Here is a 23,579-nt window from a genome sequence, read left to right on the forward strand (position 1 = left end):
GACGCAGAGACGAAGAGACGCAGAGACCCTGAGACGCAGACACACTGAGACCCAGAGACGCAGAAATCCTGAGACGCAGAGACACTGAGATGCAGAGACACTGAGACCAGGAGATGCAGAGACACTGAGATCCAGAGACGCAGTGACGCAGGAACACTGAGTCGCAGAGACTCTGAGATGCAGAGATACTGAGACCCTGAGACACAGAAACAAAGAGGCATAGAGACGCAGAGACACGAGACGCAGACACTCAGAGACACAGAGGCTCTGAGATGCTGTAACCCAGAGATGCAGAGACCCTGAGTCACAGAGACACCGAGACGCAGAGACGCTGAGACGCAGAGACGCTGAGACGCAGAGATGCTGAGACGGAGTGACTCTGAGATGCAGAGACGCAGAGACACTGAGACGGAGAGACACTGAGATGCAGAGACACTGAGACCCAGAAACGCAGAGACTCTGAGACGCAGAGACACAGAGACTCTGAGACGCAGAGACGCTGAGACCCTAAGACCCAGAGAGGCAGAGACCATGAGACCCAGAGACGCAGAGAACCTGAGACGCAGAGACCCTGAAACACCGAGAGGCAGAGACTATGAGGCGCAGAGACACTGAGACGCATAGACGCTGAGACCCAGAGGCGCAGAGACGCAGAGAAACTGAGACGCAGAGACCCTGAGACCGAGAGACGCAGAGGCTCTGAGACGCTGAGACGCAGAGACCCTGAAAGCAGGTACACTGAGACGCAGAGACGCTGAGACCCAGAGACGCAGAGACGCAGAGACCCTGAGACCCTGAAACGCAGAGGCGCAGAGACGCAGAGACACTGAGTCGCAGAGACACTGAGACACAGAGACCCTGGGACCCAGAGACAAAGAGACACAGAGACTCAGAGACACTGAGATGCAGAGACACAGAGACCCAGGAACGCAGAGACGCAGAGACTCTGAGACGCAGAGACGCTGAGAACCAGAGATGCAGAGACGCAGAGACTCTGAGACGCAGAGACGCTGAGATGCAGAGATACAGAGACATAGAGGCGCAGAGACACTGAGACACAGAGACTCTGAGGTGCAGAGACACTGCGACGCAGAGACTCTGAGACGCTGCAACCCAGAGATGCAGTGACACAGAGACGCTGAGACGCAGAGACGCTGAGACGCAGAGACACAGAGACACAGAGACCCAGAGAAGCAGAAACTCAGTGACTCTGGGACGCAGAGGCGTAGAGACCCTGAGATGCAGAGACGCAGACACGCCGAGACACTGAGACACTGAGACCCAGAGACGCAGAGACGCAGAGACCCTGAGATGCAGAGACGCAGACACGCCGAGACACTGAGACACTGAGACCCAGAGACGCAGAGACGCAGAGACCCTGCGACGCAGAGACACTGAGACCTAGAGACACAGAGACACAGAGACCCTGAGACGCAGAGATGCAGAGACTCAGAGACCCTGAGACGCAGAGCTGCAGAGACGCAGAGACACTGAGACACAGAGATGCTGAAATGCAGAGACCCTGGGAAACAGAGACGCTGAGACGCAGAGAGACTGAGACCCAGGGACTCTGAGATGCAGATAAGCAGAGGTCCTGAGACGCAGGGACACAGAGATGCAGAGACCCTGAGGCACAGAGTCACTGAGACCCGGAGACGCAGAGACTCAGAGACCCTGAGACGTACAGAGACTGAGAACCAGAGACTCTGAGACGCGGGGACGCAAGGACGCAGAGACGCAGAGACGCGGAGTCTCTGAGAGGCAGAGACTCTGAGACGCAGAGACGCAAGACCCGGAGATGCAGAGACACTGAGTCCCAGAGACGCAAAGACGCAGAGACACTGAGACAGGGAGATGCATAGACTCAGAGACTCTGAGACGCAGAGAAGCAGAGACCCTGAGACGCAGAGACACTGAGACGCAGAGACGCTGAGACGCAGAGACGCAGAGACCCAGAGACACCGAGACGCAGAGACACTGAGAACCAGAGACGCAGAGGCTCTGAGACGCAGAGACACTGAGACGCTGAGACGCTGAGACGCAGTGACGCTGAGACGCAGAGACACTGAGACACTGACACGCAGAGACGCTGAGACACAGAGACTCTGGGACCAAGAGACGCAGAGACGCATAGACGCTGAAACTCAGAGAATCTGAGACGCAGAGGCGCAGAGACCCTGAGACCCAGAGACACTGAGACCCAGAGACGCTGAGACGCAGAGACACTGAGACACTGAGACGCAGAGACACTGAGAACCAGGGACTCTGAGACGCAGAGAAGCAGAGACCCTGAGATGCAGAGACACTGAGTCCAGGGGCGCAAAGACGCAGAGACACTGAGACGCAGAGACAGTGAGACCAGGAGACGCAGAGACACTGAGATCCAGAGACGCAGTGATGCAGAGACACTGAGACGCAGAGACTTGAGGCGCATAGATACTGAGATCCTGAGTCGCAGAGACGCAGAGACGCTGAGACGGTGAGACTCTGAGACGCTGCAACCCAGAGATGCAGAGACGCTGAGACACAGAGATGCTGAGACGGAGAGACTCTGAGATGCAGAGACGTAGAGACACTGAGACGGAGAGACACTGAGACGCAGAGGCACTGAGACGCAGAGACAGTGAGACCAGGAGACGCAGAGACACTGAGATCCAGAGACGCAGTGATGCAGAGACACTGAGACGCAGAGACTTGAGGCGCATAGATACTGAGATCCTGAGTCGCAGAGACGCAGAGACGCTGAGACGGTGAGACTCTGAGACGCTGCAACCCAGAGATGCAGAGACGCTGAGACACAGAGATGCTGAGACGGAGAGACTCTGAGATGCAGAGACGTAGAGACACTGAGACGGAGAGACACTGAGACGCAGAGGCACTGAGACGCAGAGACCTTGAGATGCAGAAACACTGGGACCCAGAGACGCTGAGACCCTGAGACCCAGAGACACAGAGATGCAGAGTGGCAGAGACCATGAGACCCAGAGACTCTGAGATGCATAGACGCTGAGACCCAGAGATGCAGAGTAACTGAGACTCTGAGACACTGAGACGCAGAGACAGTGAGACGCAGAGACGCAGAGACGCAGAGACTCTGCGACGGAGAGACACTGAGACGCAGAGACACTGAGACGCAGAGACAGTGAGACGCAGAGACGCAGAGACGCAGAGACTCTGAGACGGAGAGACACTGAGACGCAGAGACACTGAGACGCAGAGACACTGAGACGCTGAGACCCAGAGATGCAGAGATGCAGAGACGCAGAGACATTGAGTCCCAGAGACGCAGAGACACAGAGACGCAGCGAGCCAGAGACTCAAAGACGGAGAGAACCTGAGAACCAGAAACGCAGAGGCATAGAGACGCAGAGACACTGAATCGCAGAGAAACTGAGAAGCAGCGGCACTGAGCCGCATAGACGCTGAGACACAGAGACCCTGGGGCCCAGAGACGAAGAGACACAGAGACGTAGAGACACTGAGACGCAGAGACACTGAGACGCAGAGACTCTGAGACGCAGAGACGCAGAAACCTGAGACGCAGAGACACTGAGACCCAGAGACGCAGACACGCAGTCACCCTGAGACGCAGAGATGCAGAGACTCTGAGACGCAGAGATGCAGAGACGCAGAGACGCAGGGACACTGAGACCCAGACACGCAGAGACGCAGAAACTTAGAGACTCAGAGACGCAGAGGCGTAGAGACCCTGAGACGCAAGACCCTGAGACGCAGAGACAATGAGACCTAGTGACGCAGAGACGCTGAGACGCACACACTGAGACCCAGAGACGCTGAGACGCAGAGACGCAGAGACCCAGAGACTCTGAGACGCAGAGACTCTGAGACGCAGAGACTTTGAGACACAGGGACACAGAGACACTGAGACACTGAGTCGCAGAGACGCAGAGAACCTGAGACGCCGAGACCCTGAGACGCAGAGACTCTGAGACGCAGAGACTCTGACACACAGGGACACAGAGACACTGAGACGCTGAGACGCTGAGACGCAGAGACCCTGAGACGCAGAGGCCCTGAGACGCAGAGACACTGAGACCCAGAGACGTTGAGACCCAGAGATGCAGAGACGCAGAGACACTGAGTCCCAGAGACGCAGAGACTAAGAGAACCTAAGACGCAGAGACCCTGAGACCCAGAGAGGCAGAGACTATGAGACGCAGAGACCGTGAGACGCAGAGACCGTGAGACGCAGATACAGTGAGACACAGAGACTCTGAGACGCAGAGACCCAGAGATGCAGAGTAACTGAGACGCTGAGACAGTGAGTCCCAGAGCCGCAGAAACGCAGAGAACCTGAGACACAGAGACCCTGAGACCCAGAGAGGCAGAGACTATGAGACTCTGAGACCCTGAGACACAGAGAGGCAGAGACTATGAGACGCAGAGACCGTGAGACGCAGAGACCGTGAGACGCAGATACAGTGAGACACAGAGACTCTGAGACGCAGAGACCCAGAGATGCAGAGTAACTGAGACGCTGAGACAGTGAGTCCCAGAGCCGCAGAAACGCAGAGAACCTGAGACACAGAGACCCTGAGACCCAGAGAGGCAGAGACTATGAGACTCTGAGACCCTGAGACACAGAGAGGCAGAGACTATGAGACGCAGAGACTCTGAGACGCAGAGACGCTAAGACCCAGAGATGCAGAGACACTGAGACGCAGAGACCCTGGGGCCCAGAGACGAAGAGACACAGAGACGTAGAGACTCTGAGACGCTGAGACACTGAGAAACAGAAACACTGAGTCACAGAGACGCTGAGACGCAGAGACCCTGGGGCCCAGAGACGGAGAGACACAGAGACGTAGAGACACTGAGACGCAGAGACACAGAGACACTGAGACACAGATTCGCAGAGACACTGAGATGCAGAGACACTGAGACGCAGAGACGCAGAGATCCTGAGACCCAGAGGCGCAGAGACGCACAGACACTGAGACCCAGAGACGCAGAATCTCAGACACTCTGAGACGCAGAGACGCAGAGACACTGAGACGCAGAGACGCAGAGTCCCAGAGACGCAGAGACGCAGAAGCACTGAGGAGCAGAGACACTGAGACCCATAGACGCAGAGTCTCAGACACTCTGAGACGCAGGGACGCAGAGGCGTAGAGACCCGGAGACGCAGACACACTGAGACCCAGAGACACTGAGACGCATAGACGCAGAGATCCTGAGACGTAGAGGCGTAGAGACGCAGAAACCCGAGACGCAGAGATACTGAGACCCAGAGACGCAGAGACCCTGAGACGCAGAGACGCAGAGTCCCAGAGACGCAGAGACACTGAGGAGCAGAGACCCTGAGACTCCGAGACGCAGAATCTCAGAAACTCTGAGACGCAGAGACGCAGAGTCTCAGAGACGCAGAGACGCTGACACGCAGAGACACAGAGTCCTAGAGACGCAGAGACCCTGAGACGCAGAGACACTGAGACCCAGAGACGCAGAGACTCTGAGACGCAGACACACTGAGACCCAGAGACACTGAGACGCAGAGACACTGAGACACAGATTTGCAGAGACCCTGAGATGCAGAGACACTGAGACGCAGAGACGCAGAGATCCTGAGACCCAGAGGCGCAGGCACGCAGAGACGCAGATACGCAGAGACCCTCAGACGCAGATACAGTGAGACGCAGAGATGCAGAGACACAGGGACACAGAGACACTGAGAAGCAGAGAGGCAGAGACGCAGAGACGCTGAGACGCAGAGACTCTGAGACGCAGAGACACTGAGACGCAGAGACCCTGAGACGCAGAGACCCTGAGACGCAGATACAGTGAGACGCAGAGACGCAGACACTGAGACGCAGAGACACGGAGACGCAGAGACTCTGAGACGCAGAGACACTGAGTCCCAGAGACACAGAGACCCTGAGACGCTGAGATGCAGAGACCCTGAGATGCAGAGACGCAGAGACCCTGAGACGTAGAGACGCTGAGACCCAGAGATGCAGAGACGCAGAGGCATTGAGTCCCAGAGACGCAGAGACTAAGAGAGCCTAAGACGCAGAGACCCTGAGACCCAGAGAGGCAGAGACTATGAGACGCAGAGGCTCTGAGACGCAGAGACGCAGAGACACTGAGACGCAAAGACACAGAGACTCTGAGACGCAGAGACACAGAGACCCTGAGGCCGAGAGACACAGAGACGCAGAGAGGCAGAGAGCATGAGACCCAGAGATGCAGAGTAACTGAGACGCTGAGACAGTGAAACGCAGAGACACTGAGACGCAGAGATGCAGAGACCCAGAGACCCTGAGACGCAGAGACACTGAGACACAGAGAGGCAGAGACGCTAAGACCCAGAGATGCAGAGACGCAAAGACACTGAGACCCAGAGACGCTAAGACCCAGAGATGCAGAGACGCAGAGACACTGAGACCCAGAAACGCAGAGGCGCAGAGACACAGAGACACTGAGACGCAGAGATACTGAGACGCAGAGACACTGAGAAGCAGAGACACTGAAACGCAGAGACCGTGGGATGCAGAGACGAAGAGACACAGAGACGCAGACACACTGAGACGCAGAGACACTGAGACGCAGAGACACAGAGTCCCTGAGACGCAGAGATGCAGAGACGCAGGAACCCGAGACGCAGAGACACTGAGACCCAGAAACGCAGAGACACAGAGACCCTGAGACGCAGAGACGCAGAGACGCAGAGACTCTGAGACGCAGAGACTCTGAGACGCAGAGACCCTGAGTCGCAGAGACACAGAGTCCCAGAGATGCAGAGACACTGAGACACAGAGACACTGAGACGCAGAGACTCTGAGACGCAGAGACGCAGAGATGCAGAGACACTGAGACCCAGAGACGCAGAAACTCAGAGACTCTGAGACGCAGAGGCGTAGAGACCCTGAGACGCAGAGACACTGAGACGCAGAGACTCTGAGACGCAGAGACGCAGAGATGCAGAGACACTGAGACCCAGAGACGCAGAGACGCAGAAACTCAGAGACTCTGAGACGCAGAGGCGTAGAGACCCTGAGACGCAGAGACACTGAGACCCAGAGACGCAGAGACACAGAGACGCAGAGACACTGTGATCCAGAGACGCACAGAGCCTGAGAGGCAGAGGCACTGAGACCTAGAGACGCAGAGACGCAGAGACACTGAGACGCAGACACACTGAGACCCAGAGACGCTGAGACGCAGAGACGCAGAGACGGAGAGGCGCAGAGACACAGAGACACTGAGACGCTGAGACGCAGAGACTCTGAGACACAGAGACTCTGAGAAACAGAGATTCAGAGACCCTGAGACGCAGAGACTCTGAGACGCAGAGACGCAGAGACACTGAGACCCCAAGACTCTGAGACGCAGAGACTGTGAGACGCAGAGACACAGAGACACTGAGACGCAGAGAGGCAGAGACGCAGAGGCGCTGAGACGCAGAGGCGAAGAGACGCAGAGAACCTGAGACGCAGAGACCCTGAGACCCAGAGACGCAGAGACGCAGAGACCCTGAGACGCAGAGACACTGAGACCCAGAGACGTTGAGACCCAGAGATGCAGAGACGCAGAGACACTGAGTCCCAGAGACGCAGAGACTAAGAGAACCTAAGACGCAGAGACCCTGAGACCCAGAGAGGCAGAGACTATGAGACGCAGAGACCGTGAGATGCAGAGACCGTGAGACGCAGATACAGTGAGACACAGAGACTCTGAGACGCAGAGACCCAGAGATGCAGAGTAACTGAGACGCTGAGACAGTGAGTCCCAGAGCCGCAGAAACGCAGAGAACCTGAGACACAGAGACCCTGAGACCCAGAGAGGCAGAGACTATGAGACTCTGACACCCTGAGACACAGAGAGGCAGAGACTATGAGACGCAGAGACTCTGAGACGCAGAGACGCTAAGATCCAGAGATGCAGAGACACTGAGACGCAGAGACCCTGGGGCCCAGAGACGAAGAGACACAGAGACGTAGAGACACTGAGACGCTGAGACACTGAGAAACAGAGACACTGAGTCACAGAGACGCTGAGACGCAGAGACCCTGGGGCCCAGAGACGGAGAGACACAGAGACGTAGAGACACTGAGACGCAGAGACACAGAGACACTGAGACACAGATTCGCAGAGACACTGAGATGCAGAGATACTGAGACGCAGAGACGCAGAGATCCTGAGACCCAGAGGCGCAGAGACGCACAGACACTGAGACCCAGAGACGCAGAGTCTCAGACACTCTGAGACGCAGAGACGCAGAGACGCAGAGACACTGAGACGCAGAGACGCAGAGTCCCAGAGACGCAGAGACGCAGAAGCACTGAGGAGCAGAGACACTGAGACCCATAGACGCAGAGTCTCAGACACTCTGAGACGCAGGGACGCAGAGGCGTAGAGACCCGGAGACGCAGACACACTGAGACCCAGAGACACTGAGACGCATAGACGCAGAGATCCTGAGACGTAGAGGCGTAGAGACGCAGAAACCCGAGACGCAGAGATACTGAGACCCAGAGACGCAGAGACCCTGAGACGCAGAGACGCAGAGTCCCAGAGACGCAGAGACACTGAGGAGCAGAGACCCTGAGACTCCGAGACGCAGAATCTCAGAAACTCTGAGACGCAGAGACGCAGAGTCTCAGAGACGCAGAGACGCTGACACGCAGAGACACAGAGTCCTAGAGACGCAGAGACCCTGAGACGCAGAGACACTGAGACCCAGAGACGCAGAGACTCAGAGACTCTGAGACGCAGACACACTGAGACCCAGAGACACTGAGACGCAGAGACAAAGAGACACAGAGGCTCTGAGACGCTGTAACCCAGAGATGCAGAGATGCAGAGACCCTGAGACACAGAGACCCTGAGGCGCAGAGACGCTGAGACACAGAGACGCTGAGACGCAGAGACGCTGAGACGGAGAGACTCTGAGATGCAGAGACACTGAGACGCAGAGACACTGAGACGCAGAGATCTTGAGATGCAGAAACACTGAGACCCGGAGACGCAGAGACACAGAGACTCTGAGACGCTGACACCCAGAGATGCAGAGTAACTGAGACTCTGAGACACTGAGACGCAGAGACGCAGAGACTCTGAGACCCTGAGACGCAGAGACACAGAGAACCTGAGACGCAGAGCCACTGAGTCCCAGAGACGCAGAGAATCTGAGACGCAGAGACCATGAGATCAAGAGACGCAGAGGCTCTGAGACGCAGAGACGCTGAGACCCAGAGACGCAGAGACGCAGAGACCCTGAGACCCTGAAACGCAGAGGCGCAGAGACGCAGAGACACTGAGTCGCAGAGACACTGAGACGCAGAGACACTGAGACGCAGAGACCCTGGGACCCAGAGACAAAGAGACACAGAGACGCAGAGACCCTGAGACCCAGAGACGCAGAGACGCAGAGACACAGAGACTCTGAGACGCTGACACCCAGAGATGCAGAGTAACTGAGACTCTGAGACACTGAGACGCAGAGACGCAGAGACTCTGAGACCCTGAGACGCAGAGACACAGAGAACCTGAGACGCAGAGCCACTGAGACCCAGAGACGCAGAGAATCTGAGACGCAGAGACCATGAGATCAAGAGACGCAGAGGCTCTGAGACGCAGAGACGCTGAGACCTAGAGACGCAGAGACGCAGAGACCCTGAGACCCTGAAACGCAGAGGCGCAGAGACGCAGAGACACTGAGTCGCAGAGACACTGAGACGCAGAGACCCTGGGACCCAGAGACAAAGAGACACAGAGACGCAGAGACCCTGAGACCCAGAGACGCAGAGACGCAGAGACGCAGAGACCCTGAGACACAGAGACCCTGAGAAACAGTGACACTGAGTCCCAGAGACGCAGAGACTCTGAGACGCAGAGACTCTGAGACGCAGAGACCCTGTGTCGCAGAGACACAGATTCCCAGAGACGCAGAGACGCAGAGACACTGAGGAGCAGAGACACGGAGACCCAGAGACGCAGAGACTCAGAGACGCAGAGACACTGAGACGCAGAGATGCAGAGACACTGAGACGCAGAGACTCAGAGACTCTGAGACTCTGAGACGCAGAGACACAGAGACGCAGAGACACAGAGATGCAGAGAGGCAGAGACACTGAGACACTGAGACCCAGAGACACAGAAACTCAGAGATTCTGAGACACAGAGGCGTAGAGACCCTGAGACGCAGAGACAGTGAGACCAAGAGACGCAGAGACCCTGAGACGCAGAGACACTGAGACCCAGAAACGCAGAGAGCCTGAGCGGCAGAGACACTGAGACCTAGCGACGCAGAGACGCAGAGACACTGAGACGCAGACACACTGAGACCAAGAGACTCTGAGACGCAGAGACGCAGAGACCCTGAGACGGAGAGATGCAGAGACACAGAGACACTGAGATGCTGAGACGCAGAGACTCTGAGACACAGAGACTCTGAGAAGCAGAGACTCAGAGACCCTGAGATGCTGAGACACAGAGACCTTGAGACGCAGAGACTCTGAGACTCAGAGACGCAGAGACACTGAGACCCAGAGACTCTGAGACGCAGAGACTGTGAGACGCAGAGACTCTGAGACACTGAGACGCAGAGAGGCAGAGACGCAGAGACGAAGAGACGCAGAGACCCTGAGACGCAGACACACTGAGACCCAGAGACGCAGAAATCATGAGACGCAGAGACACTGAGATGCAGAGACACTGAGACCAGGAGATGCAGAGACACTGAGATCCAGAGACGCAGTGACGCAGGAACACTGAGACGCAGAGACTCTGAGACGCAGAGATACTGAGACCCTGAGACACAGAAACAAAGAGGCATAGAGACGCAGAGACACTGAGACGCAGACACTCAGAGACACAGAGGCTCTGAGATGCTGTAACCCAGAGATGGAGAGACCCTGAGACACAGAGACACCGAGACGCAGAGACGCTGAGACGCAGAGACGCTGAGAACCTGAGACCCAGAGAGGCAGAGACCATGAGACCCAGAGACGCAGAGAACCTGAGACGCAGAGACCCTGAAACACCGAGAGGCAGAGACTATGAGGCGCAGAGACACTGAGACGCATAGACGCTGAGACCCAGAGGCGCAGAGACGCAGAGAAACTGAGACGCAGAGACCCTGAGACCGAGAGACGCAGAGGCTCTGAGACGCTGAGACGCAGAGACCCTGAAAAGCAGATACACTGAGACGCAGAGACGCTGAGACCCAGAGACGCAGAGACGCAGAGACCCTGAGACCCTGAAACGCAGAGGCGCAGAGACGCAGAGACACTGAGTCGCAGAGACACTGAGACACAGAGACCCTGGGACCCAGAGACAAAGAGACACAGAGACTCAGAGACACTGAGACGCAGAGACACAATGACCCTGAGACATAGAGACCCTGAGACTCTGAGACGCAGAGACGCAGAGACTCTGAGACGCAGAGACTCTGAGACGCAGAGACCCTGAGACGCAGAGACACAGAGTCCCAGAGACGCAGAGACACTGAGACACTGAGACACAGAGACGCAGAGACCCTGAGACGCAGAGACACTGAGACCCAGGAACGCAGAGACGCAGAGACTCTGAGACGCAGAGACGCTGAGAACCAGAGATGCAGAGACGCAGAGACTCTGAGACGCAGAGACGCTGAGATGCAGAGATACAGAGACATAGAGGCGCAGAGACACTGAGACACAGAGACTCTGAGGTGCAGAGACACTGCGACGCAGAGACTCTGAGACGCTGCAACCCAGAGATGCATTGACACAGAGACGCTGAGACGCAGAGACGCTGAGACGCAGAGACACAGAGACACAGAGACCCAGAGAAGCAGAAACTCAGTGACTCTGGGACGCAGAGGCGTAGAGACCCTGAGATGCAGAGACGCAGACACGCCGAGACACTGAGACACTGAGACCCAGAGACGCAGAGACGCAGAGACCCTGCGACGCAGAGACACTGAGACTTAGAGACACAGAGACACAGAGACCCTGAGACGCAGAGATGCAGAGACTCAGAGACCCTGAGACGCAGAGCTGCAGAGACGCAGAGACACTGAGACACAGAGATGCTGAAATGCAGAGACCCTGGGAAACAGAGACGCTGAGACGCAGAGAGACTGAGACCCAGGGACTCTGAGATGCAGATAAGCAGAGGTCCTGAGACGCAGGGACACAGAGATGCAGAGACCCTGAGGCACAGAGTCACTGAGACCCGGAGACGCAGAGACGCAGAGACCCTGAGATGTACAGAGACTGAGAACCAGAGACTCTGAGACGCGGGGACGCAAGGACGCAGAGACGCAGAGACGCGGAGTCTCTGAGAGGCAGAGACTCTGAGACGCAGAGACGCAAGACCCGGAGATGCAGAGACACTGAGTCCCAGAGACGCAAAGACGCAGAGACACTGAGACAGGGAGATGCATAGACTCAGAGACTCTGAGACGCAGAGAAGCAGAGACCCTGAGACGCAGAGACACTGAGACGCAGAGACGCTGAGACGCAGAGACGCAGAGACCCAGAGACACCGAGACGCAGAGACACTGAGAACCAGAGACGCAGAGGCTCTGAGACGCAGAGACACTGAGACGCTGAGACGCTGAGACGCAGTGACGCTGAGACGCAGAGACACTGAGACACTGACACGCAGAGACGCTGAGACACAGAGACTCTGGGACCAAGAGACGCAGAGACGCATAGACGCTGAAACTCAGAGAATCTGAGACGCAGAGGCGCAGAGACCCTGAGACCCAGAGACACTGAGACCCAGAGACGCTGAGACGCAGAGACACTGAGACACTGAGACACTGAGACGCAGAGACACTGAGAACCAGGGACTCTGAGACGCAGAGAAGCAGAGACCCTGAGATGCAGAGACACTGAGTCCAGGGGCGCAAAGACGCAGAGACACTGAGACGCAGAGACAGTGAGACCAGGAGACGCAGAGACACTGAGATCCAGAGACGCAGTGATGCAGAGACACTGAGACGCAGAGACTTGAGGCGCATAGATACTGAGATCCTGAGTCGCAGAGACGCAGAGACGCTGAGACGGTGAGACTCTGAGACGCTGCAACCCAGAGATGCAGAGACGCTGAGACACAGAGATGCTGAGACGGAGAGACTCTGAGATGCAGAGACGTAGAGACACTGAGACGGAGAGACACTGAGACGCAGAGGCACTGAGACGCAGAGACCTTGAGATGCAGAAACACTGGGACCCAGAGACGCAGAGACTCTGAGATGCAGAGACGCAGAGACCCTGAGACCCAGAGACGCTGAGACCCTGAGACCCAGAGACACAGAGATGCAGAGTGGCAGAGACCATGAGACCCAGAGACTCTGAGACGCATAGACGCTGAGACCCAGAGATGCAGAGTAACTGAGACTCTGAGACACTGAGACGCAGAGACAGTGAGACGCAGAGACGCAGAGACGCAGAGACTCTGCGACGGAGAGACACTGAGACGCAGAGACACTGAGACGCAGAGACAGTGAGACGCAGAGACGCAGAGACGCAGAGACTCTGAGACGGAGAGACACTGAGACGCAGAGACACTGAGACGCAGAGACACTGAGACGCTGAGACCCAGAGATGCAGAGACGCAGAGACGCAGAGACATTGAGTCCCAGAGACGCAGAGACACAGAGACGCAGCGAGCCAGAGACTCAAAGACGGAGAGAACCTGAGAACCAGAAACGCAGAGGCATAGAGACGCAGAGACACTGAATCGCAGAGAAACTGAGAAGCAGAGGCACTGAGCCGCATAGACGCTGAGACACAGAGACCCTGGGGCCCAGAGACGAAGAGACACAGAGACGTAGAGACACTGAGACGCAGAGACACTGAGACGCAGAGACTCTGAGACGCAGAGACGCAGAAACCTGAGACGCAGAGACACTGAGACCCAGAGACGCAGACACGCAGTCACCCTGAGACGCAGAGATGCAGAGACTCTGAGACGCAGAGATGCAGAGACGCAGAGACGCAGGGACACTGAGACCCAGACACGCAGAGACGCAGAAACTTAGAGACTCTGAGACGCAGAGGCGTAGAGACCCTGAGACGCAAGACCCTGAGACGCAGAGACAATGAGACCTAGTGACGCAGAGACGCTGAGACGCACACACTGAGACCCAGAGACGCTGAGACGCAGAGACGCAGAGACCCAGAGACTCTGAGACGCAGAGACTCTGAGACGCAGAGACTTTGAGACACAGGGACACAGAGACACTGAGACACTGAGTCGCAGAGACGCAGAGAACCTGAGACGCCGAGACCCTGAGACGCAGAGACTCTGAGACGCAGAGACTCTGACACACAGGGACACAGAGACACTGAGACACTGAGACGCTGAGACGCTGAGACGCAGAGACCCTGAGACGCAGAGGCTCTGAGACGCAGAGACACAGAGACACTGAGACCCAGAGACTCTGAGACGCAGAGACTCTGAGACGCAGAGACTCTGAGACACAAGGACACAGAGACACTGAGACGCAGAGACGCAGAGAACCTGAGACGCAGAGACCCTGAGACGCAGAGACACTGAGACGCAGAGACGCTGAGACGCAGGGACGCTGAGACGCAGAGACCCTGGGACCCAGAGACGCTGAGACGCAGAGACACTGAGACTCAGACATGCTGAGACGCAGAGGCCCTGAGATGCAGAGACACTGAGACGCAGAGACACAGAGTCCCAGAGACGCAGAGACACTGAGGAGCAGAGACACTGAGACCCAGAGACGCAGAGACGCAGAGACTCTGAGAAGCAGAGACTCAGAGACCCTGAGACGCTGAGACGCAAAGACCCTGAGACGCAGTGACTCAGAGACGCAGAGACACTGAGACCCAGAGACTCTGAGACGCCGAGACTGTGAGACACAGAGACGCAGAGACACAGGGACACAGAGACACTGATTCGCAGAGAGGCAGAGACACAGAGACACTGAGACGCAGAGACCCTGAGACGCAGAGACGCAGAGACCCTGAGACGCAGATACACTGAGACGCAGAGACGCTGAGACCCAGGGATGCAGAGACGCAGAGACACTGAGTCCCAGAGACGCAGAGAACCTGAGACGCTGAGATGCAGAGACCCTGAGATGCAGAGACGCAGAGACACTGAGACCCAGAGACGTTGAGACCCAGAGATGCAGAGACGCAGAGACACTGAGTCCCAGAGACGCAGAGACTAAGAGAACCTAAGACGCAGAGACCCTGAGACCCAGAGAGGCAGAGACTATGAGACGCAGAGACCGTGAGACGCAGAGACAGTGAGACGCAGATACAGTGAGACACAGAGACTCTGAGACGCAGAGACCCAGAGATGCAGAGTAACTGAGACGCTGAGACAGTGAGTCCCAGAGCCGCAGAAACGCAGAGAACCTGAGACACAGAGACCCTGAGACCCAGAGAGGCAGAGACTATGAGACTCTGAGACCCTGAGACACAGGGAGGCAGAGACTATGAGACGCAGAGACTCTGAGACGCAGAGACGCTAAGACCCAGAGATGCAGAGACACTGAGACGCAGAGACCCTGGGGCCCAGAGACGAAGAGACACAGAGACGTAGAGACACTGAGACGCTGAGACACTGAGAAACAGAGACACTGAGTCACAGAGACGCTGAGACGCAGAGACCCTGGGGCCCAGAGACGGAGAGACACAGAGACGTAGAGACACTGAGACGCAGAGACACAGAGACACTGAGACACAGATTCGCAGAGACACTGAGATGCAGAGACACTGAGACGCAGAGACGCAGAGATCCTGAGACCCAGAGGCGCAGAGACGCACAGACACTGAGACCCAGAGACGCAGAGTCTCAGACACTCTGAGACGCAGAGACGCAGAGACACTGAGACGCAGAGACGCAGAGTCCCAGAGATGCAGAGACGCAGAAGCACTGAGGAGCAGAGACACTGAGACCCATAGACGCAGAGTCTCAGACACTCTGAGACGCAGGGACGCAGAGGCGTAGAGACCCTGAGACGCAGACACACTGAGACCCAGAGACACTGAGACGCATAGAAGCAGAGATCCTGAGACGTAGAGGCGTAGAGACGCAGGGACGCTGACACGCAGAGACACAGAGTCCTAGAGACGCAGAGACCCTGAGACGCAGAGACACTGAGACCCAGAGACGCAGAGACTCAGAGACTCTGAGACGCAGACACACTGAGACCCAGAGACACTGAGACGCAGAGACACAGAGACACTGAGACACAGATTTGCAGAGACCCTGAGATGCAGAGACACTGAGACGCAGAGACGCAGAGATCCTGAGACCCAGAGGCGCAGGCACGCAGAGACGCAGATACGCAGAGACCCTCAGACGCAGATACAGTGAGACGCAGAGATGCAGAGACACAGGGACACAGAGACACTGAGAAGCAGAGAGGCAGAGACGCAGAGACGCTGAGACGCAGAGACTCTGAGACGCAGAGACACTGAGACGCAGAGACCCTGAGACGCAGAGACGCAGAGACCCTGAGACGCAGATACAGTGAGACGCAGAGACGCAGACACTGAGACGCAGAGACACGGAGACGCAGAGACTCTGAGACGCAGAGACGCAGAGACACTGAGTCCCAGAGACACAGAGACCCTGAGACGCTGAGATGCAGAGACCCTGAGATGCAGAGACGCAGAGACCCTGAGACGTAGAGACGCTGAGACCCAGAGATGCAGAGACGCAGAGGCACTGAGTCCCAGAGACGCAGAGACTAAGAGAGCCTAAGACGCAGAGACCCTGAGACCCAGAGAGGCAGAGACTATGAGACGCAGAGGCTCTGAGATGCAGAGACGCAGAGACACTGAGACGCAAAGACACAGAGACTCTGAGACGCAGAGACACAGAGACCCTGAGGCCGAGAGACACAGAGATGCAGAGAGGCAGAGAGCATGAGACCCAGAGATGCAAAGTAACTGAGACGCTGAGACAGTGAAACGCAGAGACACTGAGACGCAGAGATGCAGAGACCCAGAGACCCTGAGACGCAGAGACACTGAGACACAGAGAGGCAGAGACGCTAAGACCCAGAGATGCAGAGACACAAAGACACTGAGACCCAGAGACGCTAAGACCCAGAGATGCAGAGACGCAGAGACACTGAGACCCAGAAACGCAGAGGCGCAGAGACACAGAGACACTGAGACGCAGAGATACTGAGACGCAGAGACACTGAGAAGCAGAGACACTGAAACGCAGAGACCGTGGGATGCAGAGACGAAGAGACACAGAGACGCAGACACACTGAGACGCAGAGACACTGAGACGCAGAGACACAGAGTCCCTGAGACGCAGAGATGCAGAGACGCAGGAACCCGAGACGCAGAGACACTGAGACCCAGAAACGCAGAGACGCAGAGACCCTGAGACGCAGAGACGCAGAGACGCAGAGACTCTGAGACGCAGAGACTCTGAGACGCAGAGACCCTGAGTCGCAGAGACACAGAGTCCCAGAGATGCAGAGACACTGAGACACAGAGACACTGAGACACAGAGACTCTGAGACGCAGAGACGCAGAGATGCAGAGACACTGAGACCCAGAGACGCAGAGACGCAGAAACTCAGAGACTCTGAGACGCAGAGGCGTAGAGACCCTGAGACGCAGAGACACTGAGACGCAGAGACTCTGAGACGCAGAGACGCAGAGATGCAGAGACACTGAGACCCAGAGACGCAGAGACGCAGAAACTCAGAGACTCTGAGACGCAGAGGCGTAGAGACCCTGAGACGCAGAGACACTGAGACCCAGAGACGCAGAGACGCAGAGACACAGAGACGCAGAGACACTGTGATCCAGAGACGCACAGAGCCTGAGAGGCAGAGGCACTGAGACCTAGAGACGCAGAGACGCAGAGACACTGAGACGCAGACACACTGAGACCCAGAGACGCTGAGACGCAGAGACGCAGAGACGGAGAGGCGCAGAGACACAGAGACACTGAGACGCTGAGACGCAGAGACTCTGAGACACAGAGACTCTGAGAAACAGAGACTCAGAGACCCTGAGACGCAGAGACTGTGAGACGCAGAGACACAGAGACACTGAGACGCAGAGAGGCAGAGACGCAGAGGCGCTGAGACGCAGAGGCGAAGAGACGCAGAGAATCTGAGACGCAGAGACCCTGAGACCCAGAGACGCAGAGACGCAGAGACCCTGAGATGCAGAGACACTGAGACATAGCGACGCAGAGACCCTGAGACGCAGACACACTGAGACCCAGAAAAGCAGAGACCCTGAGACTCAGAGATGCAGAGGCGCAGAAATCCTGAGACGCAGAGACACTGAGATGCAGAGACACTGAGACGCAGAGACACTGAGACACAGAGACCTTGAGATGCAGAAACACTGAGACCCAGAGACGCAGAGACTCTGAGATGCAGAGACACAGAGACTCTGAGACGCAGAGACGCAGAGACCCTGAGACGCAGAGACACTGAGACACAGAGACCTTGAGATGCAGAAACACTGAGACCCAGAGACGCAGAGACTCTGAGATGCAGAGACACAGAGACTCTGAGACGCAGAGACGCAGAGACCCTGAGGCGCAGAAACAGAGTCCCAGAGGCACAGAGACGCAGAGACACTGAGATGCAGAGACACTGAGACGCAGAGGCCCTGAGATGCAGAGACGCAGAGACACTGAGACGGAGAGACGCAGAGTCTCTGAGATGCAGAGACTCTGAGACATACAGATGCAGAGACACAGAGACGCTGAGACGCAGAGACTCTGAGACACAGGGATGCAGAGATACTGAGAGCCAGAGACACTGAGACCCGGAGAATCAGAGACTCTGAGACGCAGAGACGCAGAGACACTGAGACGCAGAGGCGCTGAGACACTGAGACGCAGAGATGCAGAGACGCAGAGACGCAGAGACCCTGAGACGCAGAGACACAGAGTCCCAGAGACGCAGAGATGCAGAGACACAGAGACCCTGAGACCCAGAGACGCCGAGGCGCAGAGACGCAGAGACGCTGAGAGGCAGATACGCTGAGACGCAGAGGCCCTGAGACGCAGAGACGCAAAGACACTGAGACCTAGAGGCGCAGAGACGCAGAAACTCAGAGACTCTGAGACGCAGAGAGACTGAGACCCAGAGACGCGGAGACGCAGAGGCTCTGAGACGCAGAAACGCAGAGACGCGGAAACGCAGAGACACTGACTCCCAGAGACGCAAAGACGCAGAGACACTGAGACGCAGAGGCACTGAGACCGGGAGATGCATAGTTGCATAGATGCAGAGACTCTGAGAAGCAGAGACACTGAGACTCAGAGGCGCTGAGACACTGAGACGCAGAGATGCAGAGACGCAGAGACCCGAGACGCAGAGACACAGAGTCCCAGAGACGCAGAGACACAGAGACCCTGAGACCCAGAGACGCAGAGGCGCAGAGACGCAGAGACACTGAGACGCAGAGACACCGAGAGGCAGATACGCTGAGACGCAGAGGCACTGAGACGCAGAGACGCAGAGACACTGAGACCTAGAGGCGCAGAGAGGCAGAAACTCAGAGACTCTGAGACGCAGAGAGACTGAGACCCAGAGACGCTGAGACGCGGAGACGCAGAGACGCGGAGGCTCTGAGACGCAGAGGCGCAAAGACGCAGAGACACTGAGACGCAGAGACACTGAGACCGGGAGATGCATAGATGCAGAGACTCTGAGACGCAGAGACCCTGAGACGCAGACACTGAGCCACAGAGACACTGAGATGCAGAGACTCAGAGACTCTGAGACCCTGAGAAGCAGAGACGCAGAGACACTGAGACCAAAGATGCTGAAACGCAGAGACCCTGGGAACCAGAGACGCTGAGACACAGAGAGACTGAGACCCAGGGACTCTGAGACGCAGAGAAGCAGAGACCCTGAGACGCAGGGACGCATAGACGCAGAGACACTGAGACCCAGAGAAGCAGAAACTCAGAGACTCTGAGACGCAGAGACGCAGAGACCCTGAGATGCAGAGACACAGAAACTCAGAGACTCTGAGACACAGAGAGACTGAGACTGAGACCCAGAGACGCTGAGACGCAGAGGCGCAGAGACCCAGAGACGCAGAGACGCAGAGATCGCAGAGACGCAGAGATGCAGAGACGCAGAGGCACAGAGACCCTGAGACCCTAAGACGCAGAGACGCTGAGACGCTGAGACACTGAGAGGCAGATACGCTGAGACGCAGAGGCCCTGAGGCGCAGAGACGCAGAGACATTGAGTCCTAGAGGCGCAGAGACACAGAAACACAGAGACTCTGAGACGCAGAGAGACTGAGACCCAGAGACGCTGAAACGCAGAGACCCTGGGACCCAGAGATGCAGAGAAGCAGAGACACTGAGACCCAGGGACGCTGAGACGCAGAGAAGCAGAGACCCTGAGACCCTAAGACGCAGAGATGCAGAGACTATGAGACACTGAGACCTAGAGACGCTGAGACGCAGAGACCCTGGGACCCAGAGACGCAGAGACACTGAGACCAAGGGGCTCTGAGACGCAGAGAAGCAGAACACAGAGACGCAGAGACGCAGAGGCACTGAGACACTGAGATTCAGAGACGCTGAGACGCAGAGACACTGAGACCCAGAGACACAGAGACGCCGAGACACTGAGACCCAGAGATGCAGAAACTCAGAGAATCTGAGACGCAGAGACACTGAGATGCAGAGACACTGAGAACCAGAGACGCAGAGACGTAAAGGCTCTGAGACGCAGAGATGCAGAGACCCGGAGACGCAGAGACACTGAAACCGGGAGATGCATAGATGCAGAGACTCAGAGACTCTGAGACGCAGAGACGCAGAGACCCTGAGATGCAGAGATACTGAGAACCAGAGACACAGAGGCTCAGAGACACTGAAATGCAGAGACCCTGGGATCCAGAGACGCTGAGACGCAGAGAGACTGAGACCCAGGGACTCTGAGACGCAGAGAAGCAGAGAGCCTGAGACGCACAGATGCATGGACGCAGAGAACCTGAGAAGCAGAGACCCTGAGACCCAGAGACGCAGAGACCCTGAGACCCAGAGACGCAGAGAGGCAGAGACTCTGAGACGCAGAGACGCAGAGAACCTGAGACGCAGCGACTCGGAGACCCAAAGACACAGAGACGCAGAGACACTGAGACGCAGAGAACCTGAGACGCAGGGACGCAGAGACACAGAGAACCTGAGACTCAGAGACCCTGAGACCCAGAGAAGCAGAGATGCCGAGACACTGAGACCCAGAGACGCAGAAACTAAGAAACTCTGAGACGCAGAGGCGTAGAGACCCTGAGACGCAGAGACGCAGAGACCCTGAGAAGCAGAGACACTGAGACGCAGAGACACTGAGACCTAGAGACGCAGTGACGCAGAAACTCAGAGACTCTGAGACGCAGAAAGACTGACAGCCAGAGACGCTGAGACGTGGAGACGCAGAGACCCAGAGACGCAGAGGCACAGAGACGCAGAGACACTGAGACACAGGGACGCAGAGACACTGAGACGCACAGTCTCAGAGACTCTGCATCACTACGTCTCTGCATCTCTGGGTCTCAGCGTCTCTGGCTCTCAGTCTTTCTGCGTCTCAGAGTCTCTGAGTTTCTGCGTCTCTGCGTCTGCGTCTCAGTGTCTCTGCATCTCAGCGTCTCTGGGTCTCAGTGTCTCTGGCTCTCAGGACCTCTGCGTCACTGCGTCTCAGACTTCTGCGTCTCAGTGTCTCTGCGTCTCAGTGTCACTGCGTCTCAGAGTCTCTGTGTCTCCGTGCCTCTGCGTCTCTGCGTCTCAGCGTCTCTGTGTCTCCGTGCCTCTGCGTCTCTGCGTCTCAGTATCTCTGCGTTCATGTGTCTCAGAGTCTCTGAGTCTCAGAGTCTCTGCGTCTCTGTGTCTCTGCGTCTCAGTGTCTCTGCGTCTCTGCATCTGAGGGCCTCTGCGTCTCAGTGTCTCAGGGTCTCTGTGTCTCAGGGTCTCTATGCCTCTGCGTCTCAGAGTCTCTAAGTTTCTGCGTCTCTGGGTCTCTGGGTCTCTGCGTCTCTGGGTCTCTGTGTCTTGGCGTCTCTGTGTCTCTGGGTCTCAGTGTCTCTGCGTCTCAGCGTCTCTGGGTCCCAGGGTCTCTGCGTCTCAGCGTCTCTGAATCTCAGTGTCTCAGTGTCTCTGCGTCTCTGTGTTCTGCTTCTCTGCGTCTCAGAGCCCCTTGGTCTCAGTGTCTCTGCGTCTCTGGGTCCCAGGGTCTCCGCGTCTCAGGTTCTCTGCATCTCTGCGTCTCTGGGTCCCTGCGTCTCAGGGTCTCTGTGTCTCTGGGTCCCAGGGTCTCTGCGTCTCAGCGTCTCTAGGTCTCAGTGTCTCATAGACTCTGCATCTCTGCGTCTTAGGGTCTCAGGGTCTCAGGGTCTCTGCGTCACTGCGTCTCAGGTTCTCTGCGTCTCTGCGTCACTGCGTCTCAGGGTCTCTGCTTCTCTGCATCTCTGGGTCCCAGGGTCTCTGCGTTTCAGCGTCTCTGGGTCTCACTGTCTCTGCGTCTCTGCGTCTCTGGGTCTCAGGGTCTCTGCATCTCAAGTTCTCTGTGTCTATGCATCCCTGCGTCTCAGGGTCTCTGCTTCTCTGCGTCTCAGAGTCCCTGGGTCTCAGTGTCTTTGCATCTCAGAGTCTCTGCGTCTCAGAGTCTCTGAGTCTCAGAGTCTCTGCGTCTCAGAGTCTCTGGGTCTCTGCGTCTCAGTGTCTCTGCGTCTCTGCATCTCAGGGCCTCTGCGTCTCAGTGTCTCTGCATCTCAGTGTCTCTGCGCCTCTGCGTCTCTGGGTCTCTGCGTCTCATGTTCTCTGTGTCTCAGTGTCTCTGCGTCTCTGCGCCTCTGCGTGTCTCAGTCTCAGGGACTCTGCGTCTCAGGTTCTCTGCGTCTCAGCGTCTCTGCGTCTCTGCCTCTCTGCGTCTCAGAGTCTCTGCGTCTCAGAGTCTCTGCGTCTCAGAGTCTCTACGTCTCAGCGTCTCAGTGCCTCAGAGTCTCTGCGTCTCAGTGTCTCTGCGTCTCAGGGCCTCTGTGTCTCAGAGACTCTGCATCACTACGTCTCTGCGTCTCTGGGTCTCTGCGTCTCCACGTCTCACCGTCTCTGGCTCTCAGTCTTTCTGCGTCTCAGAGTCTCTGAGTTTCTGCGTCTCTGCGTCTCTAGGTCTCAGTGCCTCTGCGTCTCAGGATCTCTGCGTCTCTGCATCTTAGGGTCTCAGGGTCTCTGCGTCTCAGGTTCTCTGCGTCACTGCGTCTCAGGGTCTCTGCTTCTCTGCGTCTCAGCGTCCCTGGGTCTCAGTGTCTCTGCTTCTCTGCATCTCTGGGTCCCAGGGTCTCTGCGTTTCAGCGCCTCTGGGTCTCACTGTCTCTGCGTCTCTGCGTCTCTGGGTCTCAGGGTTCTGCGTCTCAAGTTCTCTGTGTCTATGCGTCCCTGCGTCTCAGGGTCTCTGCTTCTCTGCGTCTCAGAGTCCCTGGGTCACAGTGTCTTTGCGTCTCAGCGTCTCTGCGTCTCAGTGTCTCTGCGTCTCAGTGTCTTGGCGTCTCAGGGTCTCAGGGTCTCTGCATCTCAGGTTCTCTGTGTCTCTGCGTCTCTGCGTCCCTGCATCTCAGGGTCTCTGCTTCTCTGCG

The sequence above is a fragment of the Carcharhinus amblyrhynchos genome, unplaced genomic scaffold (assembly GCF_965287045.1).
Source record: "Carcharhinus amblyrhynchos unplaced genomic scaffold, sCarAmb.v2.hapA chromosome_138, whole genome shotgun sequence".
NCBI lineage: Eukaryota > Metazoa > Chordata > Chondrichthyes > Carcharhiniformes > Carcharhinidae > Carcharhinus > Carcharhinus amblyrhynchos.